Here is a 7,719-nt window from a genome sequence, read left to right as displayed (position 1 = left end):
AAGGGTTGAAATGGATGAAAATAAACATTTTTATGCTCAGAAACACGAATATGATAAAATTATCCCGATTTGCCGCACTTCCCGTTGACCTAGAGTGCTCATATCTGGCCAGATGCTAGTTTTATATGTACAAACAACCCCTGAAAATTTCAGGCAGATTGCTGAGGTCGATGCGAGATGGGTATGCTTTGCTCGTGGACTCACTCTTAAAACTAACTACATAAAAATCAAATTAAAATAATTCCTTCCGAACACTTGCAAATGATTTCAAGACATAATCAAAATTACGAAAAAAACTAATTTCAAATGATTTTCCGTTTTGTCATTCGTGTGGTTAGATTCATTGTAATTTTGCGGTTTTTTAAACTTTGCGAGAATTTCTTCTATTCTTTTTTGTGCCTAACCTCAAATAAAATATGTAGCTCTATTTGAAAAAAATCGTAAGAAAATGATAATAACAATTTTCAAGCATGTCAAAATTACTATGTGACCCGAAGTACAGATTGTATATTCATAATTTCAGAGGATACTTCCAAAATTAACACCAATATTTCAAAAGAAAAGTCATAAATTGTGAACTAAGGCGTGAAAGGTTATTTGTGGCGGTCATCTGTGATAGCTATTAATATTTCAAAAACTTAAAATTTTTGTTAGTTTGTGTTACACAAATAAAAATTTCTCATTTTTAAGTTTTATAGTTTATTTTGCACTTTTCAGGCGCTATAGCTGTTCTTTCCAGTTAAAAAAATTTGCTTGCATTTTTCTGTAACCTTGAAATATCAAGCTAAATTTGTGTTTTTCTTGGTAAATTTTTTTTTGGTAATAAAAAAGAATCCTTCAAAATTTAAGTTAAATTCCGTCTAATTTTTAATCTTTCTGGAATAAATTTTAACTTCAAAATAGGACAATTAGTTTCAGATGTATTGGTACTAGAAAATAAAAAGCTGTTTGGATGGACTTAGAAAACATCAGTTTCCTTGAATCTTTTCCTTTTATTCGCTGGTTTTCAGCAACCAGAGGTCCAATCTTCAATGTCTCTTAGGCAATTTTATTGAACAAATTTCTCAACTTTTCGAAAATAATACTTTTAAGAAATGGACAATCATGAACACTTTTTAAAAAAAATCCAAAAGCTAGAATTGTTTAGTTAAAATTAAACTTTAAGTGGTTTTTTTGTCCCTAAATATTCCAAAATTTGAAAAAGAAAAAAAGCAATTCGGGAAATTGATTTTTTGTGAAAAAAAGATAATTAAAAAAACGGCAATTTTATTTTCTGATTACCATTTTTGCCGAAGACACTAAATCGATCAGAATCAGATTCCTTCAAAAAATATTTTCGATTTACGTTCCATTTTTGTATGAACAGCTGCCAAAATCGTATGAAGATTTGTGTGGGTAGCCAATGACACAAAATGGCTTCTTTGGCCCCCAAAAAGTTTGAGCCAATTCAGAAAATATAAATAAAGTCCATTTGCGATTTTGGTGGAGAATTGCTCCTTTGCTCAAAAAATTACCTGCTGAAAACGCGAAAAATAAATAATATTTTGTTACTCGGTGTTGCAAATATTTTTAGAAGTTTATGTCAATATACTTTGATCAAAATCGAAAGTTTTAATTGTAAAAGTGTTTTAAAGTGCATTGTACAACAGTCGGGTTGTTTTGCAATCAATTTCAAGATATCTAGAATATCGACGATAGGATTTTACAAAAAAAAAGTAGCCCGGGAAAATGCATTTCAAATTGAAAAAGTTTTAAATTTTGTGAAAAAGTATTTTTTGCCCTCTGATTTTTCGGACTGCTTTTGAAGGGGGTGATATTTTTAGTATCCCGTTCAAAAAATAGCTTTTTGAAGCCTACAAAAAAGTTTTTTGGTTTTAGAGAAATTCGGAGAAAACTAAAAGTAAAACCATAAACTTCCCAATTTATTTTGTATAACCTTTGTATAAATTTTTTTGACACTGGAATTTTTTTAATATTTAAGACAATACATTTGACATGTTTTCGAAAATATTCTTTTCATGAAGTATATTTTATGAGTTATGATATTTTAAGAGTTTTGTCCAAAAAAATTACTACTAAATTAAACATTAAATAACTCGTTCATCAAACAAAACTAACCGTTAACAAAAAAAAAGGTTTTTGGCACACATTCATTATTTTCTTAGTTTTTTTTTTCAATTGAAAGTTAATTAATTACAAAATAAACAACTTCATGATAATGAAACATTAAAACAACACCTGAAAAACATGTTAGATTTTGTTCTTTAGAATTTCATTAGTATAAAACAACCATGAACCAACCAAGAAAAACTGCCGGGATACGGGAGTTTTTTCAATGGTTTTAGAGTACATACGATTGTTTTTTGAGTAAAAACCATTATTCCAAAGTTATGATGTAACAACGCGGATATCTTCCCCAACCATCCGGCATATGACAGTCGTAAAAGCCATATAATACACCACTATTCTGTTGATTGTTTGCGGGGTCACATTGAGGGCTCTCAAAGTCGATGATGGGACGTGTCAAGACTAGGAAAATAGTAATCCTCATGGCGAACTCAAACATCTATAGGCTGCGCGAGGGCTTTGCACATTACAAAGTGTAATGTCGTTGCATACTTCAAACTTGAGTTACTTACTGAGAATCATGATGACCTTTAGGAATATTTAAGATTTTTTTAAATTGTTTATAAAATTGATTTTGCAATGTAATTTGATCGAAATCTGACCGACATTCTTCCACCTTACACTTTCATCCAACAGAAAAAAAAAATGCTTTCTAATCCAGTTACAGCATTTGCGTGCGGCCGGCCAGATAATCGTTTTGCCCTAAAGGCATGTATTTCTTCTCACTCTGTGAAGTGTGGCCCCGATGATGGCCTGTGGCCTCTTGAGTTCCCGGGGAAAGGGGAGGGGTGGGACGCGTTATGACACCCTCTTCCCGCAAGAAATTCGCACTCACTAGCCGGGCCCGGTTACAAAATGTGGCCCATTGTATGCCACGGGTCTGGCCGATTGTGGGCAATTGCGTTGACCACTCCACTATGCTTATAGATGCTCGCTAGGATTTAAACAGACTTTGGCCATTTGGACATGGAGCTCCGCTGCTGCGTATAGTTGCGCGATGTGACAAAAAGAGTGAAATTTCTCACTTAATTGTTTCGCACCTTCGCGGCAGACATTCAGACTAGTGTTTATTGCGGCACTGATATGAACTGCTGATTCACTGAAAAATGAATGTGACGAATTGCTTCAACCGGTTGTCGAAATTATAACTAGCGAACTTTTTGGAAAGGTTTTGTCTGAACCAAGGTCTGCACAGGAAATCTCTAGCTCTTAAGTAGTAATGAAAAAGAATTTTAGATATGATTTTTTTAGGTTGAGTTATACAATTTTCAAAAAAATATGTTGAATTCCAAGCATCAACTTTGCTGAAGACTATGGAGAACTGGAGGGATTTGACCTCGTCCCTGATTCTCCTAAAATATGACTATAAACAAATTTGAATGTACAGTCAAACCTCGCATAGGAGCGCCTCGCATATGCAACTTTGCATATACGAGTCATTCCACCTGATTCGGTTTTGTCGCAAGAGTTGCATATGCGAGGTACAGGGCTTATGGGATTTTGGCTATATGGGAGACATGGCCTATATTTTTATAAAAAATCATCTTAACTATACAAATTTATAGTGTTTTGGAATCGTTATGAAGTCAGCTATACAGCTACACCAAATTTACAAGGTTTACGATGTTCTAGGTCATCCGAAACTTCCTCAAGTTAAGGCCTATGTGTTCACCGCCGTACAAGTATTAGGTAGGTGATTGTGACTGTGGTTTTTGACCTCAGATCATATCCGGATAGCCTCAGGGAGGTTCAGGGACTAGTCTACCGATATGTGGTGATGTTCTGGGTGTTCTGTATCGTCCCGGGAGTTACGAACGATGGGTCTACCGCCGTAACAAGATAGAGGTCGGAGGTTTGTTAACTCAGATCATATCCAGATAGCCTCAGGGAGGTTCAGGGACTAGTCCACCGATATGTGGTGATGTTCTGGGTGTTCTGTATCGTCCCGGGAGTTACGAACGATGGGTCTACCGCCGTAACAAGATAGAGGTCGGAGGTTTGTTAACTCAGATCATATCCAGATAGCCTCAGGGAGGTTCAGGGACTAGTCAACCGATGTGTGGTAATGTTCTGGGTCTCTTGTAGAGTACCGGGAGTTACGGACGATGGGTCTACCGCCGTAACAAGATAGAGGTCGAAGGTTTTTGACCTCAGATCATATCCAGATAACCTCTGGGAGGTTCAGGGACTAGTCTATCGATGTGTGGTGATGTTCTGGGTCTCCTGTAGAGTCCCGGGAGTTACGGCCGATGGGTCTACCGCCGTAACAAGATATAGATTGGAGGTTTTTGACCTCAGATCATATCCAAATAGCCACAGGGAGGTTCAGAAACTAGTCTACCGATGTGTGTAAATGTTCTGGGTCTCTTGTAGAGTACCGGGAGTTACGGACGATGGGTCTACCGCCATAACAAGATAGAGGTCGGAGGTTTTTGACCTCAGATCATATCCAGATAGCCTCAGGGAGGTTCAGGGACTAGTCTACCGATGTGTGGTGATGTTCTGGGTCTCCTGTAGAGTCCTGGGAGTTACGGCCGTTGGGTCTACCGTCGCAACAAGATAAAGGTCGGAGGTTTTTGACCTCAGATCATATCCAGATAGCCTCAGGGAGGTTCAGGGACTAGTCCACCGATGTGTGGTGATGTTCTGGGTCTCCTGTAGAGTCCCGGGAGTTATGGCCGTTGAGTCTACCGCCGTAACTAGATAGAGGTCGGAGGTTTTTGACCTCAGATCGGTAGACAAGTCCCTGAACTTCTTTGAGACTATCTGGATATGATCTGAACTTCTTTGAGACTATCTGGATATGATCTGAGGTCAAAAACCTCCGACCTCTATCTTGTTACGGCGGTAGACCCATCGGCCGTAACTCCCGGGACTCTACAGAATACCCAGAACATCACCACACATCGGTGGACTAGTCCCTGAACCTCCCTGAGACTATCTGGATATGATCTGTGGTCAAAAACCTCCGACATCTATCTTGTTACGGCGGTAGACAAATCGTCCGTAACTCCTGGGACCACCACATTCTGGAAGACTAGTCCCTGAACTACCCTGAGGCTATCCGGATATGTTGTGATGTCAAAAATTACCGACCTCTGCCTTTTAACGACGGTACATCTTCTGGCCGTAACTTCCAGAACTCTACAGATGACTTAGAACCTCCAATCTATATCTTGTTACGGCGGTAGACCCATCGTCCGTAACTTCCGGGACTCTACAGGAGACCCAGAACATCCACACACATCGGTAGACTAGTCCCTGAACCTCCCTGAGGCTATCCGGATATAATCTGAGATCAAAAACCACTGACCTCTATCTTGTTACGGCGGTAGACCCATCGGCCGTAACTCCCGGGACTCTACAGGAGACCCAGAACATCACCACACATCGGTAGACTAGTCCCTGAACCTCCCTGAGGCTATCTGGATATGATCTGAGGTCAAAAACCTCCGACCTCTATCTTGTTACGGCGGTAGACCCATCGGCCGTAACTCCCGGGACTCTACAGAAGACCCAGAACATCACCACATATCGGTAGACTAGTCCCTGAACCTCCCTGAGGCTATCCGGATATGATCTGAGGTCAAAAACCACAGTCACAATCGCCTACCTCATACTTGTACGGCGGTGAACACATAGGCCTTAACTTGAGGATGTTTCGGATGACCTAGAACATCGTAAACCTTGTAAATTTGGTGTAGCGGTATAGCTGACTTCATAACGATTCCAAAACACTATAAACTTGTATAGTTAAGATGATTTTTTATAAAAATATAGGCCATGTCTCCCATATAGCCAAAATCCCATAAGTCCTGTACCTCGCATATGCGTGCTTCGCATAAGAAACCCCCATATGAGTTGCATATGCGAGGTTTAACTGTAAACTAAAGTTTGATGGCAATGACCGTCCGTTGCGGAAGTAAGCTAAGCAAGGTATGATGTGTCATTTAATGTCTTCGATGCATCCATGACTCTAACGAACCATTGCCCACCAATGAAAATTGGCAACGCACCTTAAGGTTGCTTTGCAAGCCTTCAACGAACCTCCAGGCTCACGGTGTATTATTTACCCTCACAAAGCCATTAAAAAATAGTACTACACTCAACTATGAATATATTTTCAAACCACTGATTACGAGGCTCGTCACCTTCGCAAACAAAATACTCTCCCAGAGGGGGAGTTGGTCGCCAAAGGCCTATCGATACGGCAGATGACCATCCTCATTGGGGAACACTTACGACACAACTCCTAACGCTAACGCTGCGTAATTAGTGAAAGTTTCGATGACAATTTTTGCTCTTCTCGTCTATGGTCGTCGATATAGTGAGGTGGTGGCCCCTTGCCTGCCATGGGTGACGCATACATTTTTTTTGAAGAGATTCAAATTAGTAATTGTTTGCTGAGACCATCGAGTGCAATAAAAAGAGAGGCTAATTACCAGTAGAAGAGGCTGACGTAACCGATAGTGGGTCGATCGCCGATACTTGTGTAATAAGTGAGTGATCGAACATAATATGTTCATATGATTATTACATTCAAATTCTACCCATCTTCAAATCTTGGAATCGAAAATGACCGGTCTTGGAGCCTGACATTTTTTTTGGGTGTATCAGTTTTGTAAACAGACAGTGTATCCTGCTTACTTGAATGGATGTTTGCATAAGGAGCAAAAAGGATGTATTGTTGCCCTTATCAACAGTCGATCCCGACCAAATCGGTCTTAAAGTGGTTTATGGGATCATGAATGAGCTTATTTTTGAGAATGATAACCTATGACACCCATATTGCCATGATAAAAATAATTTCATTTCTGACCATCCCTTGACCGGTTCCCCATGGGACATCTCTAACCAGTCCGCCTAAAACAAATTATGTAAATTGGTTAAGTTTTCGCTAAGTCATGGCCCATTAAAACAAAAACAAAAACAAAAACAAAAACAAAAACAAAAACAAAAACAAAAACAAAAACAAAAACAAAAACAAAAACAAAAACAAAAACAAAAACAAAAACAAAAACAAAAACCAATAACCAATAACCAATAACCAATAACCAATAACCAATAACCAATAACCAATAACCAATAACCAATAACCAATAACCAATAACCAATAACCAATAACCAATAACCAATAACCAATAACCAATAACCAATAACCAATAACCAATAACCAATAACCAATAACCAATAACCAATAACCAATAACCAATAACCAATAACCAATAACCAATAACCAATAACCAATAACCAATAACCAATAACCAATAACCAATAACCAATAACCAATAACCAATAACCAATAACCAATAACCAATAACCAATAACCAATAACCAATAACCAATAACCAATAACCAATAACCAATAACCAATAACCAATAACCAATAACCAATAACCAATAACCAATAACCAATAACCAATAACCAATAACCAATAACCAATAACCAATAACCAATAACCAATAACCAATAACCAATAACCAATAACCAATAACCAATAACCAATAACCAATAACCAATAACCAATAACCAATAACCAATAACCAATAACCAATAACCAATAACCAATAACCAATAACCAATAACCAATA

Source organism: Culex pipiens, chromosome 2 (genome assembly GCF_016801865.2).
Source record: "Culex pipiens pallens isolate TS chromosome 2, TS_CPP_V2, whole genome shotgun sequence".
In the NCBI taxonomy this organism is placed as follows: Eukaryota; Metazoa; Arthropoda; class Insecta; order Diptera; family Culicidae; genus Culex; species Culex pipiens.
This window is presented reverse-complemented; position numbering follows the sequence as displayed.